Raw genomic sequence first — 22,446 nt, forward strand, 5'->3', positions numbered from 1 at the left:
GAAGGTGTGTTGAATAATTTAACCAGAGGTCAACCCGGCTATACGTCTTGTTACAAAACATAATGAAATCTTTTGAATTGTTAATAAAGATCAAACGCGTCAATGAACTACTACATTCATTAATATATTTTTTTAATGATACAAGTCAGGGTAAACCGAGTGCCTGGTAAAATACCTACGTAACTAAACTTAAATTTGGATAATTTTATGAATCTTTTAATCCAAATATTGCAAATAAGAATAAAATCCAAATTTTTAGTAAATTACTACTGGGCAAAGGCCGATTATCTACCGATCACTTAGTCATTTCGTTTTTCGTCATCACCTGGTTAACTTTTAATACAGGTTAGGTATATACAGCGGTTACAATGTACTTATTGTACCTAACTAATCAATGAAAAGTTGACACAGAGCATGGTTAGCCCTGAAACGCTCAAGTAAAACGCCCTTAAAATGTACCTAACTAATCAATGAAAAGCTGACACAGAGTTTTGTTAGCCCTGGAACGCTCAGGTAAAACGCCCTTAAATGTACCTACATGTTTGTCTTTACTTGCGCAAATTTCTAAGGTCGTTTCTAAATCCCATAGAGAGAACGTGAACCGATAAGACAAATGAGAATCGGGAATTTGGTCGACGGGCAATGGCGCTTATCTAGGCCGTTGTTCGCCTTCCTTTCAACTGCGTCCCTGGAATATGAGTTATTGATGACTCTGAAGATTACAGACCAAGGCTTACCTACAGAAATAAGATCTATTGTGTGAAATATGGCACGTGTCTAAAATTCTGATGGAACTCAAAAGGAGCCATTCTACCTATATCTACTCAGGGTCACGTTGTTTGAACTTTTCAAGCATTGCTTCAAAGCAAGTTTTAAAAACAAATGCCAATTTTTTCTATAGTAATTCCAACTGATGTATGCTTTAGCATATGTAGGACAAATAAAGCAATTCGGTATTCATTTCGGACAACATAGAATCCTTTGAATCCTTTTGGATAAAAGTGCAGCAGATAAAGTCCGAGAGCCTTGAAGAAGATTATTTCCCGAGTTTTAAAACTTTTAACGAATAAATTTCAAAGTTTTAATAGTGCTTAAATGAATGGAGCAACTCAGTTGAATGCCGGTCTGTTGCACAAGTTCCGTATAAAAAGACCTATTTTTCATTCGGAACTCTGAACTGAACTTTTTTAATCCAGCCTATGATATAATCCCGTGAATGAAATGAACTATGTCTATTATCAAATGTTTAATTAAATAAGTACATATTTTTTACAGAGAAGCATAAAGCCAAGGACTATTTACTTATAACTTACATGCATTGAGTTCTTTACTTGTTATGTAAGTAAGGTAAGTAACTAATGTACCGTAAGACCCCCTAACTTAAAGTCCAAATCTCCCAACTATGGTCCAAAATTAACCCTTAAATGCATAGTGATGTATATATGCATCATGCATTTTTGACTCTATTGACAGCATGTCAAAATTCAAATTTGAATAAATCTTTGTCAAGGTCATGCATTTAAGGGTTAACTGTAAATATTTCGTTCAGGTGTGTCTTTTATTATACTGTCTAAGGCTGACTAATTAAATACACATACCTAAGTTTCAGTGCCACTCTTGGCAAAAAGGGGTTGAAAGAAATAATAATTGTGACATTGCAGTGACAGGTTGCCAGCCTCTCGCCTACGCCACAATTTAACCCATATCCCACAATTAAATAAATAGATGAACATACTGGAACTCGACGAAAAGGACCATTGTTAATGATACTCAAGTTCTTTTTGAAATTGTGGACCATATTTGCAGTATTGCATAGTTGGGGGGTTTTACGGTACATATTTGGGTAATAAATAATCTCATACTTATCATTGTTATTTGTAGCTTGCTTAATATAGGTAGGTATGAAGGAGCCAGATATTTTTTTCCGACAAAAGCTTTATACATTTCTAAATCATTTTACAATTAATAATAATAAAATAACTTCGCTATTAAATACACGGTATTTAAGGCACCCATACAACCATTTCAGTCGCAAAATCTTCAAATCAGTAACTAACTGTCAAATGTGACATAACGCGTGGTAACGGCGTGCAAACAATGCGACCGTATTGATACAATAACAAAATGTAGTCGTCGTGTGCACTCGTTACGGTAACAAAATGTGTACGAATTTGTGGCTGTCAATGTCACTGTCAGAATGACTTTTAACGACACTTTATTAGTCGACGTTTGCACACATAACGGTAACAACATGTGGACGAATTTGTGGCTGTCATTGTCACTGTCAGAACGGTTTCTGACAGTGACATGGACAGAATTTGTACACACATGTGTAGGTCTGATTACCGAACTGCTCCTAAACCACTGTATCCGCAAATGACAATCTGAAATACGAAGGTTTCTCAAACTGTCTTGTGAAGTTGTGGACTGGTTGCTTTGAATCATTTAAATATGAGCGAATTAAATAATAATAAACGACGACGACCATTTAAGCACTCTTCGACATTTTATAGAAATGTGGGAAAGTTAAGAAAAGTGCAGAATGATAATACAAATAGATAAGCACTTTATAGTTACTTAATGTATTAAATATATAATTTTTAATTCTTATTGATAAAAATGAAGTGTAGTGTTGCTTTACACAATAAAAGTAGGAATCAAATGAAATAGAGTATTTACTGTGATATTAATAGAATTTCTGTTGCGCAATGATAGTTTTTTTCAGTACAGATGCTGCTTTTTTAACCGACTTCAAAAAAGGAGGAGGTTCTCAATTCGACTGAATGTTTTTTTTTTTTATTATTTTTTTGTATGTATGTTACTCGATATCTCCGAGAATCGTGGACCGATTTTCAAAATTTTTTTTTTGATCGAACCGGTATAACCCCGAGATGGTCCCATTGGCACCAAGTCAGGGTCTGATGATGGGATCCTGGAGAAATCGAGGGAACTCTTCAAATGTTATAGGCACATGTAATGTTTTTAGTATATTTTTCAAAGGTACACCAGTATTTACGTCTGATGGTAATAATTTTATGTGGCTGAGCTGATGATGGAAGGTCAACTCCTCAATGGTTAGGAGTTTAAGGATAATTATTTCACTACTGTACATGTATTCGGACTGATACATATAATATCACTAGGAACCACTAAAAATCAACTGAGCTGATGATGGAAGGTCAACTCCTCAATGGTTAGGAGTTAAAGGATAATTCTTTCACTACTGTACATGTATTCGGACTGATACATATAATATCACTAGGAACCACTAAAAATCAACAAATAAATAAACTTTTTAACAAAAAATAAAACCGCCTTCAAAAATAAGCGCGTTACAAAACACGGAGAAACTAAAAAGCCAAAAATAATAAACCTTTCAATTCAGATTTCTTATCGTATTGCAATAAGCTAAACATCCAAATTATAAACAATTCAATTATTTTTGGAGTCGGTACCAGCCTGTGTATGGTTGGGTGGGTCAAACAGGCAATAGCAAGGCGACGAACAGGTCTGGTACCGACTACAAAAATAATTGATTTGTTTATAATTTGGATGTTTAGCTTATTGCAATACGATAAGAAATCTGAATTGAAAGGTTTATTATTTTTGGCTTTTTAGTTTCTCCGTGTTTTGTAACGCGCTTATTTTTGAAGGCGGTTTTATTTTTTGTTAATTTAACGCAGTAGTGCGAGCAAATCAAGCAATGATTCATTTCTTGTCTGGTCGAAACTCTTAGATTTAGGTACTGAAAATCGTCGTACGATACACGTGCGAAAAGGACATTCACAACTCGTGTCGATTTAAAACACTCCCTTCGTTCGTGTATTAATTTATTGCTACTCGTATCGATTTTCCTCTTTTCCGCACTAGTATCTACAAGTATTTTGTTTGGGTTACAAAAAAAACATATTATTTACTCTACTACGTTTTATTTATGTCTCTTTAACATTACAAATTTGTAAACACTTATCTATACAAAAATCTTGACAAAAGAAGTACAGATCGCTGAAATGAATGTTGATAGTAATATTAATGAAGACTACTTCAACAAGTGTCAATTGTGAAATGCCGCACAATACTAGTTGCTCTATAGAAGACCATAATAATATTACTCCAATCGACTTAAAAGAATCATTACTCTTACTCAGAAAGCGCAAAATGATTATTACATTAAGAACTCAGTAAACAAATGTAAGGCAACTTGGAATGTCATAAAGAAATTTAAAGGTACACACCTAAAAGAAAGGATTACACATTTAACACATGAAGGTAGGCGAATAAATGACATGGAAAAAATTGCACAAAAATTTAACGAATATTTTGCTGATCACGTAACATCTAATACTAACAAGAATATTTTATCTGATAATTCCATTATTTCTAATTCTAAAATCAATTCTACCATGACATTTAAATCGCCAAATTCAATTTTTATGACACCAACAAATCCTTTTGACATTTTAAATATTATTAATTCATTGAAAAACACCAACAGCACCGGTCACGATGGCATATCATGTAAAATTGTAAAAACAGTAGCAACCATAATATCAACACCTTTAAGCTACATTGCGAACCTCTGTATTGAACAAGGTATATTTCCGGAAATGCTAAAACTTGCTGTAGTACAACCCCTTTTTAAAAAAGGCGATAGAGATAACATGGATAATTACCGGCCAATAGCACTTCTTTCAATATTTTCAAAAATATTTGAGAAGGTTATTTACAATCGATTGTATCAATATTTCGAGTCTCGTAATTTATTTGCAAACGAACAGAAAGGTTTCAGAAAAAACAAATGTATCAATATGGCCATTTTTGAGCTTTTGCAAAAAATAATGAAAGAAATTGATGAAAAGAGACCTGTTGTTGCTTTGTATATGGACATGTCCAAAGCCTTCGACTTTGTTGATCATAATATTTTGCTAGAAAAATTATTTAACTATGGCATCCGCGGTAATGTTCACAATCTTATAAAATCTTATCTAATTGGTCGAAAGCAACTAGTTAAAATCAGCAAATTATGCTTCAAATCAAGGACTGAAATGTACGTGTCATCAGACTATAAAGATATTAAATATGGAGTACCTCAAGGCAGTGTGCTAGGTCCATTGCTTTTTCTTATTTATATAAACGACTTGCCGCAATGTATAGATCATCCCATGATTCTTTTTGCCGATGACAGCACTATTATATTTACCGGAAATGACCCACAATCACTAGAAGCAACTATAAACAAAGCCCTGGAGACGGTAATTGATTGGCTTAATATGAATAATTTACGAATTAACTTAACTAAAACTAATTACATGAAATTTAAGCAAAGAATTGACAAAATACCGAACCTCACTGTTTCATATAAAGACCACCTTATAGACGAGACAGATTTGACAAAATTCTTAGGATTAAGTTTAGATAATAAGTTGACATGGAAAGATCAGATTGACATTGTATGTAAAAAACTTAATTCACATTCTTATGCTTTATATAATCTAAGTAAAAAAGTAAATGAATCGGCAGTATTAACAGCTTATCAAGCTTATGTTACCTCAGCTTTGAGATATGGCGTCATATTTTGGGGTAACTCTACAGATCGACTAAGAGCTTTTAAAGCCCAGAAAAAATGTTTACGTTCGATGTGTAATTTACAAATAGATGATACATGCAAACCACATTTCATTAAATATAATATTCTAACATTGCCTTGTCTGTATATCTTTGAATCTGCCGTCTATGTCAAAAATAATATTAGCCAATTCTCTGTTTCCAATAGCGCTCGGCGATGTAATCAAGTTTACACACGTTCAATAAAAACGGCTCTTCTTGCGAAAAGTATTTTCGGTATGGCACCTAAGATTTACAATAAATTACCAAACAACATACTAGAATTAGGTGACATGGTAGATTTTAAAAAAAGTCTATTTAAATTTTTGGCAAGGAAAGCCTACTATTCTATTAAAGAATTTCTCTCCGATTCTGAATTGTAGAATATCATTAAGATTAGGTTTAGTCTCAGGTCATTTGTTTAATATTTGCTGCATGCTCAATCGCCACAAAAAATATTTGTATGCCTACAGGCAAAGCATAGCGACACTGACACAACTCCATGTAAGATCTATATGTACCTATGTTTACAAATAAAATATGATTTATGATTTATGATTTATATGATCCCCGATCCTTTACAACCCAGCAGCTCGGTACGCACGTTACAATTTTTTTTAATCTTCTTTAGTGAGGGCAACTGAGTACGACGGCATATTTAATTGTTTATAAAGTTTGAGGATACCTGAAAAAAATGAATACAAGAAGCCATTCTGCTTTCGGTCACGCGTGTACGCTGCGACCATTTTGCGACCGTTTGTTGACCGTTTGGTGACCGTTTGGCGTCTGTTTTTTACATGGAATATTACCGTCTTAATCCATATTTTAACAACTTTATTGGTTTTCTAGGCATTATTTTTATTATTTCAGTATAGTATATGCACCAGAGCACTAAAACTTCACCAATCAATATACATAACACGCAAACACCGAGTAGTCAATAATATTATTACTGGTTAAACTGAGGTAAATTGATGGCGCGTTGATAAATTTAGACTTATTTTATGAAATCACTCGAGCAATTTAATTGGCCATGGTAATTAGCCCACATTATATTACAAATGCAAACAATATTTATCTTTAACAAATTCTTACGCCATTACATTTTAATGTCAAATGATTTTATTTCTTTTTTACTTTGACGTCTCTGACAGTCGCCATTTGAAAAGAATGAAATGAACGAATGATTTTGGGAAAGTAGTCGCCAAACGGTAACAATGTGTGCACGCGTAGTGCACACTTCTGTCACTTTTGTGACCATTTGTGCCTGTTACCAATCGTCCCCATTTGGGTCGCCGCGACTAAACGTCGACCGTACTGCGACTAAGCATTGAGACCCGAAGACCTGTGTGTACACAAAATAGGAGGATTTGCGTAGGAACGGCGACCGATTATGGTTATATGGGCAATTAAATCCGTGAAAAAAAAATGTGAAGAGGGCCAAAATTTTTACCACCACCCAATTAAATTTTTAGAAATAATTCACAGTGTATATTTTAACTACTTGTTTGTGTCCTAAAATATGATATGAGCTAGCTTATTTAGCATCTCGCGTTGACTTTGACGTCAATAAGTAGGTTTGCCTACTTTACATGCCTGACAGTAAAACGGGTTTTATAGAAGGTATGCAGGTATATGATCCAAACTGACAATACAATATATCTGAGAATCGGAGTTTCTACACGTGGAAGCTATCAAGAAAACGAGATAAGTTAGGTATCCTTTAAGTACTTGTGAGATTTGTTGACTTCTTCATTACATATTTCATATAGTATAGGTACTTTGTATACGATTAGCATCGAAACCAGGAAATCATTTAGTCTATCCTCTTTTAAACTAAAATTTAAGATCTTCTCAGTAGTGTATCTAATAGTGAAAAAAATGCTGTGAAGGTTATTACTTTTACCACATAACGTTACGTCATATAGAAATTGCTTCAACCATGCTTATCACCCTACTTCCTAATGTTCTTTTCCTTCTAATCCTAAGAAAAACTAGCAATTGTATCATGTCCCGAGGTAACAATTGCACATATAAAAGTTACGCTTACCTTAAGAAATATACTCTCTGCGTTCTACACAGGTAATGCAAATGCATACACGTCTAGAGTCCCGATTCAGGTTTAAATATTTGTTATGGATTTGATAATGTTTTGATACGACCGTGAAAACACTCACATACACCAGTGAAGTGAAAGTCGTGTGTCAGATGCTCTAATGCTGCGCCATTTGCGTTAATCACCAAGATGAACATGTTATTTAAAGAAGCCCCACTGCAACTGGCTATCAGTTCACATGCGTTTTTTCTAACTGTACTTATTAAAGTTATTAATGCCATAAGAGTCTACTACATAATTTCACGCCAATCATGTGCTTGCCCTGTTGCCAATGTCGCCCGGAGAATCAGTAGTCGTATCAAAACCAGTTTAAACCTAAAACAAATTGTCCTCAAACGCACGGAGTGGCCAGCGGCGACCGATTACTTAGTTACCAGTGCGACAAAAGGACATCACAACTTCACAACACAATGGCACAATCGAGATCAATCAAATTCGTCAGCCGGACAAGGGGCAGGCGGCCGCCGTCAATTGTTTTGACAACTGACTTAGGCAGCGTTCCCACTTAAGCGTCGCGTGTCTCGGGGCGCGCAACGGACGTCCGCGCCACGCCGCCTGAATGTAACGCCACCTGGGGGCGCGTCTTACGTCCTTCCTATACAAAAAGTACTGAGGAGACGTTTTTTGAATTACATTCAGGCGGCGTGGCGGAGACGTCCGTTGCGCGCCCCGAGACATGCGTCTTATGAGTGTGGCTGGTCCCTTAGATGTGGCCGGTCCCTTATCCTGTGCGTTTTGTCAAAAATAGGTACTCAGAAACCGTCTGAGAAAAAACTTAAAGACAAATGTATGATCGTTTAGATGGCGCCAAATCTTTACTTGATATTAGATGGTGACATTTATTATTTATTTAACAATTTTAATACATTCCAGTTAACAAGTATGGGCAAAATGGTGAAAACTGAGAGTCTAAAAGTTCTATTCCTGTTTCGAGAGATGGCAGTAAATGCACTGTGACTACAAAATGAAGCCAATACAAATTTATTGATTAATATTAGGCAACACACTTAACGTATAAGCTGATAACATTGTTCTCGAATAATTATAACAAATTGTCATGATTAAGCTAAAATTACCTGATTGAGTGATTGTTATCTTCATGTAAAGTAGCGCTTGTAATGTTACTTACAATGTTATTGATTATGATGTTGATAGTAGGTAGGTACCTACGGATATGTATATGACGTTAGAAAGTTTCAGAAATTTCGAAATTCCTACATGACTTTTTCTATAGTCAAGTAGAAATTATTTTGGAATTCTTTTTTATATATTTTTGAGTTTCTTTGTACAGTCAAGTGTAAAAATATGGGTGTACACATCTTACTCAAAAATATGTCCCATAGCATCTTAGTCCGGTCTAATAAGAGTGTAGTACCATATTTATGAGACGATTATTTTGATACGTATTTTTGCACTTGACTGTACGTGAATATTGCTAACAAGGGTAAGTTAAATCGCAACGGATTGCCGAAATACATATACAGGGTGACTTATTAATCGGCATATCAAAACATATTTCTCAGGATTTTTTTTCTTATAAATAAATAACCCCAACTTTGCAACATCTGACAAAACCGGAATTGATGGGTACTGTACCTAATTACCTATCCCTTAGGTACTGAAACTAATAGATCGCCTTTCTTTTCTTATTATGCTGCATGTCTCATCCCGCGGTAAACGTTATCACAATAATTCTGATGCGTTTCTTGTTACGGCCAATCAGACATAGCGGAGCTTGCTACTCGATGCACTCGGCTCGGGAGTTGTCGGCACAGTTCGGGCGAGCCGGCGGCAGTACAGCCAGTAGCCGAGCTCGCGCGGCACGGAGGGTTACTCGCCTTCCCGCCAGTCCGCCGTCTCGCCTGACAGTCGGCTGCTCGCGTCGGCAACGCTCGCCTTCACATCGTAAACAATAAAAAAAACTTGACATTGTCAATGAAAATTTCAAAAAACAACATCTATTCAAACTTAACTTCACTAAGTTATAAATACCGGTAAATCTATACGGCCGGCCGCAGTGACTTTGGAAATGTAATGTCAAGTGTTTTGGTGATCGAAGTGAAAGGAGTTCTTTCGTATAATTGTGATACTGAAGTGCTGTGTAACTGTGCCGTGCTCGGCCAATGATTAACCATAAGTAGAACAGACTTACAAGCATGCTCGATGATGTACCGGCGCGATAGAAACTCGATGAGTGTAATTGAATGCTGTTTATCAATCGAAGTACATTGCTGCATTTAATAGTCTACGGTTGTTGTTCGTATGAATTGAAGCGTAAGTACCTAAGTATATTTATTATTTCATTATGTATGCATATATACCTATCAACTGTTTCAATAATTTATGCGTAAGTTTTGAAATAAACTTTTAGGTTACATTTTTTGCTAACGGTACCGACGCAAACGTAATTTTGGGATGCAAAGTGATGCAACATAAATTCCTGGAAACATACAGGAAAACATTTTAATATTAGCATTGTAGTAATTGTTATTAATAAATACGATTAATAACAAAGCCACCAGAAGCTGTGAGTAGTGAACATCAGCTGTTTTCTTATCAATAAAAATAGTGTTATCTTTTCAGAGCACTAAAGTATCGGGTCACGCGTCACACGTGTCACACATACAAATTTAAATTAGGCGAGCGAGACACAGTATGCATACCAATGAGACCAAAAATCCCCTTTTATATATACAATTATACATATAACAATAACATTTTTATTTAGGCACATATTTAATACGTACCTACGTGATGCGGTAAATTATCATCTCTCTGTGATAATCCCAACAGTAATAATTTTAAAAAAGGTACCAGAAAATGTTTAGACATTTTTGGTACATTTTCTTAAATTTTATACGGAAATTTATTATTAACCTCGTCAAGTAATATTTTTACATTAAACATCGTTAAAAAAATAATAAGATTACTTATATAATTGGTAATTTAAAATAATCATATCTTGACGAGAAATGTATTTGTCACACATTTCCACTCACCCTGTATACCTACTTAACTTGAATTTTTCTTTGAAAAATACGAGTACAATATCTCAACCGTATTTACACATAAGAGACTTTACAGTTTTCTGCGCTGTCTCAAACGGGAAGAAATATAGGTTGGTTTGGCGAGACCTAATAAAATTCGGAGAGTGTGCCAACTCCATTCTACAAGAAAACTTTTCTCATATCTTTCTAGGTCCTTAAAGAAACTTATCAAATGAAATACGTAATAGACCTATACACACTTATAGGTAGATTTACACGAGTTGACGACGAGATTTGTAGTTGAGCTGTCAAAAAATATCCTGGTACCTACATAACCTATAAATTTTACACAAGCTTTCGTGACTCACCGATACTTCATAGACGTAGTAAGTACCTGGAATATATTGACTTGAATGGCGAGAGATCCTGATAGTCGCCGTGAATAGCCGTCCTTCGCAGAACCTGTCGCAAATAGACGCGATCATATAATACTGCCGCGCGTCTACGCTATTGTCACACTATTAGTTTACTGGGGTGAACTGTAGAAGTTCCAATGACGTTTCGTTAAGTTTGACAGCTGCGGTATTAAATTCTAGAATTTGGATTGCATGGTTCATTTCATTCACTTCGATTTACATAATATGTAATATGTCAACCGTGAGAGATTTATGCAAAACTGATTCGAAAAAGAACCAACTCCATTATGATATTTTGAAATAATTTGTTTTAGTATTAATTAGCATTATTATTTTTCGTGGAATCGTGAATTCATGAATTTAATAAACCCACGACCCATGATTGTTTTTTTATAAAAAAAGATTCGAATACTGCCTAACTCTTCTTCTTCTCTTTAATCGCCTTAATAATAATTCAATATTATGGCAAAACTCGTCTCGTGGACCCCTCTTAAAATATTCCTACCTCCCTTTCAATCAATGCACAATGGGTAAAAGTTCTTAATTTTTATTTTATTTATTAATCATTTAAACTCAAATTGATTTGAAATTAATAGTATGCGTAGATTTCAAATTATAGTACGCGTAGATGCTATTCGTCACGTACGAACTTAGGCAAATAGGTGACTACTAATTATAGTTTTAAAAATATTTGACAAACGATGATCGATGTTTTCTTTATTGCTGACAATTATAAAATCTAAGCGTTTTATTACTGTACATCTATATTTCTTTCTTGTTATTTCACCACTATGCCAATTATCACATGACAATTCGCCGACGATCAAAGTAACAATTGACCGCACTTTGCACAGTACATTAGCGTTGCTATGCTAATCCATAAACTTACCCCATCAAGGATATTACCAACTGTGTCTCTAGTATCGCATCGCTCCAAAGTTCAAACCATCTAAATGTCAATGACAATACCAAAACGCACAATGTTGACATGATTAGTCTTCATCAGCCGAACCGGTCACACATATATATTTAGAAAGGGCCCGAAACAGTTAGTAAAGTCACTTTGTCATTGGCGAGGATAATGGGATTACAACAATAGCTCCGAACACCCAAAGGAGAATAAATTTGCTCGAGCAATTTAGTTTTATCGACTTCGAAGACTTATAAAGGAAAATTAATCGATTTGAAAACCTATCACTTTATTTGCTCCCGTCGTCTGTATTACTTGATATAAATACGGCCTAGGTTTCTGCAGTCACAGTATAATAAAGAGTACTATCGTACAGTATGGCCACTTCCGCTCCCCGCTGAAAGCGCCGCCCACCCCCTCTCGGTTACCTCACAGTTACCGCCTGTCAAAAACCCGAACACTCAACCTGTCATATCTCACTCATACAAGCATGCTACGCGTTCACCTACACGACCTTAGAATGTGTGCTAGGAACGCGCCTCTTTCATATATTTGATCGCCAGTGTCCGAGATGTGCTGCAGTTCTTGTGTTGTTGATGTTTAGAATGAACGGGGTAACTTCTAGTATATCCTACCGACTGCGCCATGTAAAGTTTATGAATAAAACAATATTTAAAAACACACCTCGTGTATTATTTTAGATTAGAAGTATGCACAGTCTATGTCTCAATGGCTACATCTATATGTAAATACTAGAGTAATAGTGTTTAATCATTGCTAATTGCGTGTAACGAAACGCAAGTACCTACAGACTGTTATAAATGTTCCAATATTCTACCTAAGTATAATGTAGTGTCAATAAACTGTCAATGATAGTGAGTGCATTTGTTATTAGTACAGATGATTGTGTTGATGTTTAGAATGAACTGGGTAACCTATCACTCAGATGTAGCCATTGAGACAGACTACGATATAGCACGGATCTGTAAATATTTCTAATTTGAAATAGTACACGAATAAACATAAACATAACAATTATTACTTTGGCTAAGGTGGTCAGGGGGGTTACCATGACGTGCTAAAGCCGTTCAGTTTAGGTTGAGAGAGAGGGACGGAGCTATGTAACTGCCATAGTTGTGTCCCTTTTTCTCAACCTAAACTGAACGTCTTTAGTACGTCATGGTAACCCCCCAGTTAGGTCAATAGCGAGTGAAGTTGTTTGTAAATAATAACTTCCTACCAAGTACCAACCTACAAAGATTATGATACAAATTGTTGTACGCAGATTAAGTTTTTTTAATTGTCGCTATTGGATTTAAGTCTGCAGCTGACTACACCTTGTTTTTATTGAATTCCGTTAACTTTAAGAGAAGATTCATTACATCAAATACAATCAATTTCTCTAAGAAACTAACGTCTTAACTCTTGCGGTTATCGAGTTATTAAAAAAATAAAGATAATTGCTGAACACGTGTGTCACAGCCTTTACCAATTCTTTATGTTATTTGTTTTGACATGTGCCGTTAATCACTTGAGGGAAGGGTCTCTTACACTAGTTAATTCATTTATTATGTATGAAAATGATGATTTATTTTTTGCGAATTTAACTAAAAGTGATATACAGGGTGGTTCCAGGTAATGAACCTAACGACGTGTCGAATTTAACAGAAAACAAAAAAAAAACACGGTGTATAACTTACACTTTGGTAGGGGAAGAATTTCGGATCCCTAGGGTGTTAAATTCCACGCAAATCACAGATGCAGTAAAAATATCACGTCTGCAGTTAACTGCAGAAGGAATACCTAATAAGTAAGTCACTTAAAAAGAATAATCGTACGTCTGTCTAGACGGCCAGACGCTGTTAGTTTTTTGAAAGGCTCGATTTACCTGTAAAAAATCTACAATAGTATACGGAGGGTTTATTTAATCATCTACAATCATTCAGGGGGTGAGAATCTTCTGTGTAACTTTGAAAAGCATTATTTTTCGTGATTTCGTGTTTGGTCGTATATTAAAAGTTACTTCGTATGACCTACATTTATATATTCACCCCGTAAATTATGAAAGGTGACCTACAGACGACCAGTATATCATCTTTTATGCATGAATTAAATGGTAATTCCAGTTTAGTGCTGCAAAATTCAACAATTAACGTGTATATATTAGTACTTATTTATTTTCAAAATGTTTAATTTTAATTTAGCAGAGACGCCTAAAATTTGTGTGACATTATATAGTTTAGTTGACGTTTTATTACAGCTAGAAGATGCCAATGTCTAAAAATATAGTGGAGCTATTTTATGACTTGACTATTGCCTTATTTATTCTGCTGGACATTATGTACTTGAACTAGCTTGATAGCACAAGCACATGTTTACTATATGAAGTTTATTTATATTTTGTATGATTTGTATGTCTAATCATAGATTGAATATAAGAAGATCAGACCATCTACATTAAAATGCGACCGTCTAAGAACGAGCATACACTACACCACACATAGATGGCGTCACAAAAAAAATGTCTTGTAGCTTTCGATTATACTTGTAGATGGCGTTAAGTGTCACTTTTGATTTATGGCTCGAAAGTGACACTTAACGCCAATCTACAAATAATCGAAGGCAACAAGGTATTTTTTGTAGCGCCATCTATGTGTGGTGTAGTGTATGCGCGTTCTTAGGCGGTCGCATTTTAATGTATGGGATGGTAAGATCTTCTTATAATTAATCTATGGTCTAATGCACAGCACAGACACGTTGATGTCTTTTGGCTGGCCATTTGGTAGTATGTAATTCTTTATCTACAATCTACATACACACACATATCGTCACTACCTTGAAAAAACCCTCTATGATGCAGTCAAACATCGTATAAATTACAACCAGAAGGTTAGTATACACCGTGTTTTTATTGAATTCAGTTAACTTTAAGGGAAGGTTTTTTAGGTCAAATACAATTAATTTCTCTAAGAAACTGGCGTCCTAATTAACTCTTATTACGGTTATCGAATTATTAAAAAAATTAATTTAATCACTGAACACGTGTGTGGCATCCCTTACCACTTCCTTAAATGTTATTTATTTTGATATTTGCCGCCAGACACTTGACACTGACTTTAATGTTATGACAAAGACATATGTAACTCCGTATAGACGGATAAAGTCTAAGAAAAAATCGAACCTCAAAGCAAAGCCATAGAGAAAAAGGTACGGTGACCTAGATGGCGGTACACCTTTGGGGAACGCTCGGCTAGATGGCGCTAATATTAATATTTGACATTTTAACACATATCAAACTAAGAATATGGCCCATATTGTCAAAACTGAAGTTCAAAAGTTTTAAGCTTGTGTCGAGAGATGGCAGTCTATGCACTGTGATTAGCTAAAGATCGTTATCAGGGTGCACTTTTCGTGGCAAGTGGTACGGTTGGCAAAAAAAACAAATACATTTAAATATTCACTTTGTTTTTAACTACAAAATAAATACTTACCTTAAGATTATACCTAAATTTTTAAAACAATATACGTCAAATGACATTAATTATGTATGCCATAAAAATAAACACGCGAAGTGTAATTATATTACTTAAATCCAAATAATCAAATGCACTCTAGATAATACGACTAATTATCTAGAATTGTTATTCAAGTAGTTCAAGTCAAAAGTAGTACACGAAGTAAGACGAGCACTGAGGAGTGTAATAAAGTGCACGAATAAACCCAGTATCTTCATTCACAGTATGGATATGACACAATACCTTTTTATAACAATTATTGATTTTATAACAACCTTCTTGTAACTTCTGTCAACGTAGAAAGGTCATTTAGTTATTTAAAATGGATTTTTTCTAATCGAACGTGATTCGTTCTAATGAACGATCGTGAACGACTAACAGCCAAATATGTTGAACAAATTTTAGTTATTTATTCAATGTAATTTGGCTAAGTAATTATAAATCCATACTAATATTATAAATGGGAAAGTGTGTGTGTCTGTTTGTTTGTCCGTCTTTCACGGCAAAACGGAGCGATGAATTGACGTGATTTTTTAAGTGGAGATAGTTGAAGGGATAGAGAGTGACATAAGCTACTTTTTGTCTCTTTTTAGCACGTGCGAAGCCGCATGCAAAAGCTAGTATGTATATATTTCATAATTTGTTAAGTATATGTAGTGTTTTAAATACTTGTGTATTTGTTTTTTTGTCAACCATACTCTGCCACCAATACAGCACGCTGATAACGATCTTTAGTGATTACACATATTACTTTGACAGTAACTCTCTATGATACTGGATCCTCTGATCTGTTATGATTAAGGATCCTCTCACACTAATTAAATCATTTGTTATGTATGGAAAGGAAAACAATTTTTTTTTTAATTTAACGAAAAGCGATATACAGAGTGGTTCCTGATGATGAACCTAACTGCGTGTCGAATTTAACGGAAAACAAAAAAAAAACACAGTGTATAACCAACATAAGATGGCAACGATTTTGATACTGCCACTGTGCACTGAAAGCTTAAGTAAACGTCATAATCATCATCATCATGAAGGTTTAAATAAACGTCGTAATTTTGGCGTTTAAAATAACAATATCTGGGGGAATTTTAATATTTCACACATTTAGATTAAAAAAAAACTCTTATAAATACAAAGACAAAAAAAAAGACAAAAAACAAAAACTTAATTTCTGGCCGGGATTCGAAACCCTGACACCTACGATCTATCTGCGTACATTAGACCGACCTCGTACGACTGAGCTAAGCGGAATCGATGCGCGCGCGGCGAAATTAACGACCATATCTTACGTTTACTAACGCGAAAGAAAATCTCATGAAAACTCGAAAATTCGCGTTTTCCGGGATCTAAGGCTACGCTAGATCGATTTTTCACCCCCGAAAACCCCCATATAACAAATTTCAGCGAAATCGTTAGAGCGGTTTCCGAGATCGTCGGTTATATATAAATAAATAAATAAATATACAAGAATTGCTCGTTTAAAAGTATAAGATATAAATATAAATAAATAAATAAATATACAAGAATTGCTATTAAGACGCTACGATACCCCTCATTTCTCCATACAAACGCTCTCGCCTGTTTCCTCTCTGGTTTTTGAAGCTAGATCAATGGTTTTTTCAACACAGACTTTTATTATCAATATCTGTGTCGGACCGTTTTGCTTTTTTTGATATTTTTGTTTTAAAAGGAATTAGAGCCTCTCAAAGTTGGCCAAAACGGCTTAATTGAATTTGCCAGAAAGAAAGGCGTGGTATTCAAAACTGAGATCAATTATCCAAAAAAACGAAACGGTCCGACACAGATAATTTCCTTGTCATTCTGATTTCCAAATTTCGTAACGATTGGTTAAGTTTTGGAGGAGGAAACAGTCGAGAGCGGAACCTCGATTTTTGCAGTTTTTACGCGGATTTCGCGCCTGAGCTGCAGTTGTCCCTATCGCACCAAATTTAGGGGCGGGGCTAAGTTTTTATATACGTACACTGAAATAAAGTGATGGGAAATACTCGACATCTAATGTCGATAATCTAGTGATGTGAAAAGTTATCGATATACTACGTCGAAATATCGACATACCGTGTTTGACGAACTTTTTAGTTAGAAATACGTACTATTATATGTTCATATTTAAAATTGGTGGTCCAAAAAAGACCAGTCTGCTCCGAGACCACGGGGACAATGCCGTCCTTGAAACGTCGGAGGTTAGTGTTTAAAACATAGTAAATACGCGATTAAGTCCCGTTTGCAATTTTAAATATTATTATGTGTAAAAATCGTGAAAGTTTGAATCTGTATTATATATTCTGTGGAAATACTAAGTCCATATTTTTATAAGTATAGGTACGTAACAATTGCATACAGGTATAAGTTTATTTTATACATGCATAACTTTTCTCGTCATTGGTTTACTAGTAACAATTATAAAGTTATGCTGTATTTTACGATAGATTCCATGAATATTAGGCAACTATTTGGTATTCGGTCTTTTCAGCCATTTTGCCGAAAATTTGGTATTCGGTCATCATTGTTTATTTATTACTATTCTGCCGAACACCAATTAGGTAAGTAGTTATATTAGTCATATTATATGTACTTATTTACACACAATAAAAACAGGCATAATATTAATAATTTAAGTCATGTTTTAAAATATTAAAAAAAAAACGATGGGCCTTATTTAGTAATACATAGTTTGTTCCAGTGGTACCAGTACCTGCCCTTAATAAGGCCCAGTGCTTATATTTCTTCTAAGTTTTATCAATCATGCCGTTTTGTATATTTTCTTCGCAGACATAGAATCACAAAATGCCCTAAATAGTTACTTCTCTAAATAAGGCCCATCGCTCGCTTCTTAAGTTTTATAACTTTGTGTAAACATTGTGTTCATGAATTCAATCATCAATTTTTGTGATAAGTATTTATACTACGGTCTGTCGTCTAAAACACATTTATTCAGGACTATGCATTTAGGATATGGTACTCTAAATTAGAGGGGCTCAAGTCTTAACAAGCAGTGCGTCAAGGTCAATGTGGTCAAGATATGCAGACTTTATTTCATATTAAGTTTAAAGGGACAAAATTAGGTACTTAATTAAAGTAGTGTGGGGTAGCCTGCTGTCCTACGGGGCAATATATATTATAATGTATTGTGTTTATGTGTATTGTGTATCATAAGTACTGGGCGTTTGCGGGGTCGCCTTCCACTCTGAGGCCACCACTCAAATACTGGCGCTGATGATAGCTCATCTTTGAAGATTATATCCGATCCATCTCTATTTCCGCAACGCTACTTCTTGGGTATCGAAGGTTGTGAACATGTGGACACATGGGCGGCATGGGCCTTATTTCATACCTGCATCAAATAAGACCCATAGTTTTTCTGTTTAATAATACTTACTTTTTACTTTTTTACTTACTGCACGAAATTTTGAACCATTTACACTTATCAAGTTATAAAATGTACATAACATTTCGAAACTTAATAGCCGGGCCTTGTTTGCACAAGCAACATTACATATGCCCTTAGTAGGTAGATTAAATGAGTATTACCAACGTTTTAATTCTGCGGTAACAAAAATGCTTTGCCGAAAAGTATAAATAAGATCTAAATAATAAAAGTATATAAAGTATCTATACGTTTAAATAGCCTAGGTTTAAATTTAGCTGGCAAATTAGTTAAGCATTTTTATGGTTGGTATGCATGTTGGTAACCACGAAAAAATGCACATTTTATTACATTATGATTATGGTAAAGTAATTAAATAAATATTGGGGACACCTTACACAGATCAACTTAGCCCCAAACTAAGCAAAGCTTGTACTATGGGTGCTAGGCGACGATATAGCGCAGGACACCATCGCGAGCGCAGACTTCTGGCCGAAAGGTGTGGTTTTTCGGCGATTCCGGGGCAACTTGCCGAATCCTACACCGGGGCAAACGACGCAACGGAGCCACGCTGTTACGTCATCGCCCAAATAAATTGTTTAGTTTTAAACTTTATTGTTTGTTTTTTTTTTTTTTTCATGTTCTTACTTACTGTTTTTTTTTTCTTTTTTGTTATCTAAGTTTCGTGACGCATTGGTTTTACTGTAATGTCATGTAAACATGTTTTTACTAATAAATAAATAAATAATACATACTTAAATAGATAACATACATACATACAATCACGCCTGTATTCCATAAAGGGGTAGGCAGAACACATGAAACTACTAAAGCTTCAGTGCCACTCTTGGCAAATAAGGGGTTGAAAGAAAACGAAACTGTGACATTGCAGTGACAGGTTGCCAGCCTCTCGCCTACGCCACAATTTAACCCATATCCCATAGATAAATACAAAACCATACTTAAATAGATAAATACATACTCAGGAACAAATATCTGTGCTCATCACACAAATAAATACCCTTACCGGGATTCGACGAACGACGAACGACGACGGGAACCGAAGACAACATTAAAATTAGGTAGTTAATTAAAGTACTTTGAAGTAACCTGCTGTCCTACGGGATAAATATTATAATATATATAGGTATCCGTATATTTTTATTCTTTTCCTTCCGGCGACCGTCCTTTGTCACCCATGTTTCACAACTAAAGAGTAAGACGAAATTGACGAGTGAAGATGCTCTGACTGAAACAATTACTTTTCATATTATTAATGTTTACCATTACACACAGAGCACAATCTCATCGGTAAATATTGTAAATTTTACTTTATTTCGACGTGCGTTTATCATAGCGCTCTTGAATAATACGATTTTGTAAAGAAAATATCTCCTAGATACATACTATCAATTGTGTCGCTTAGTTTCAAACTTGGGTACTTAAATCCATTCTGCTTTAAGATTGAATATATAAAAAATATATATTAACCTTGTAGCAGAAATTTATCCAGGTTTGAAGTTAAGCGACACAATTACGCTTAATTCGGTATGTAAATACCTTATTTTTTGTTAAGTTACTGATGGGCCTTATTTCATACATGCAGCAATTTGGGAAAAGTGCACCTACTTAATGCACAATTGCACATGGACCCAATTTTTTGACCCATTTACACTTATCTAATTATAAAATGTACATAACATTTCGAGACTTTTAACCGGGCCTTATTTGTATGTAGATTACAGATGCCCTTAGTTGGTAGATGAAATGAGTGTTATATACGTTTTAATTCTATGGTAACAGAAATGCTGATATGTAAGTATAAATAAGTTTTAAATAATAAAAATATCAATCAATACGTTTAAGTACCGATACCTAGGTTTAAATTTAGCTGGCAAATTAGTTAAGCATTTTTATGGTTGGTCTTGTTCTGTGCTAAGCCTTGTATTTCTAATGCTAGGTAGGTAATATGTATACACAACCCTAGAAAATTAGAAATATAAGATGCATATGTAGCTTTCCATCTGAAAAAGGTCCTTATGCTTTGGCAGATTTTTTGTTAGAATTCTGCTAAAAAGTTCTAATTACCTTGGAACATAATCCGGTGTCTGGTAAGTATAATAGGTACCAAATTGTTACCTAGTTAAATTTTCCTACGCTGTCACTTCTGTCAAACATGTGCAAAAAAAAGAATAAGATTCACATACATTTTTGGTAGGTAGATACTGTCAACCAATTATGTAGAATCCTAGGCCACTCTAGAACCCTGTCGTATCGACACCGTCCTTTATTTGCTACAGAAGTCAGTTTTACTTTTACTGTGAAAGGGTCTAGATTGGCCTATGACCTAGGATTCAGATTAATTGGTTGATTGTACGTACCTACTCCTATAATATGGCTTCTCTTTGAAATCGAAAAGGTTTTAGCTTTTTACATACCGAATAACTTTATTTCGCTAACAATGTGACTATCTTAAAAGAAATCATCTTTTAAGATAATCACATTATGTATAAGATAAGGAATTGTTTCTACCATTCCTTAAAACATTACAAATTTGCATTTTAGTCAAATCAGTACACTTAATATCTTCACGGAGTCCAAAACATTATGCATCAGAAGTCCGAAACTAGACAACTATAGAGAGCGCTTGAGCGCGAGTAAGTACTTGCGCCGGCCGCGGACGCGGGTGTGTGCGTGCGCCGCGCGCACGCACACAGGGCCTCTCTGTGGGTTCCACCCCCGTCAGCGCGACGGCGATAAAGACCTAAAAATCTCAAATTTGAATTCGTGCTTCGGTATCGTATCCTCTTAATTATTATAATCTACCATGCACCTATCAACAGAGATATTCGTCAGCCATGACTATCACCGCTGACAACTGACTAATCATACCAAATTGGAAACTTTCTTTTGTCAACACCCGGCAATTGCAACTATAAATTTCAATAAATTTGTTATATCTATCCCTGTCAAACTACGAAAGAACTGAGTTATAGAAATAAATCAAACAAAACACGTCTAACTTGGTTCGCGATAGGCCCTCAGACATCGCGTTACTAAACAAGTACTTATTACCGAACAACGTCGAGCTCTAATATGAACAGTATGAACACGCTATTAACATATTCTTAAAGATTTACTACAATCAGAATAAGGCGGTGCATTTAGCGGATTGGTACTCGGTTCCGTATGTTTCCTTTACCTTAAACACGAATATTAAATTGCCTCGGTTCAGAGCTCGCCTGTCCATTAAGCCAAGCTCGCCGTAAACATAAAGAAGCTAGCTCAGCGTTTTCTTCCATAAAATATACGAGAAACTGATACTTTGTAAGTAACTTTAAATGTCTTTCTTTTAGAACGAAAAAAAATCCTACCTGTTTTTATCTGAAAAGGTATTTTATAACGCGAAACGCATGACATGTGCGTTCCCATTGAGGGTCCACGTTGGAATTTCGAGCTTTTGAATATGTCAGTCTTTAGTAAAAGTTCTCAAACGATTGTAAATTC

The 22,446-nt window shown here is 35.0% G+C and overlaps 1 protein-coding gene across 5 annotated transcripts in view; it reads left to right on the top strand.

Annotated features, from left to right (window-relative positions):
* LOC125228025 (diacylglycerol lipase-beta) overlaps positions 1 to 22,446 on the top strand; it is a 200,603-nt gene that overhangs the window by 24,415 nt on the left and 153,742 nt on the right. For 4 of the 5 annotated variants that reach the window (XM_048132463.1, XM_048132466.1, XM_048132465.1 and 1 more), the window contains exon 1: positions 9,553 to 9,994. The exons of the other annotated variant lie outside the window; for it this stretch is intronic. The gene's annotated coding sequence lies outside the window, so the exon portion shown is untranslated. Of the gene's footprint in view, positions 1 to 9,552; positions 9,995 to 22,446 lie in introns of those variants that run through there. 5 annotated transcript variants of the gene reach the window in all.

Source organism: Leguminivora glycinivorella, chromosome 7, assembly GCF_023078275.1.
Source record: "Leguminivora glycinivorella isolate SPB_JAAS2020 chromosome 7, LegGlyc_1.1, whole genome shotgun sequence".
NCBI lineage: Eukaryota > Metazoa > Arthropoda > Insecta > Lepidoptera > Tortricidae > Leguminivora > Leguminivora glycinivorella.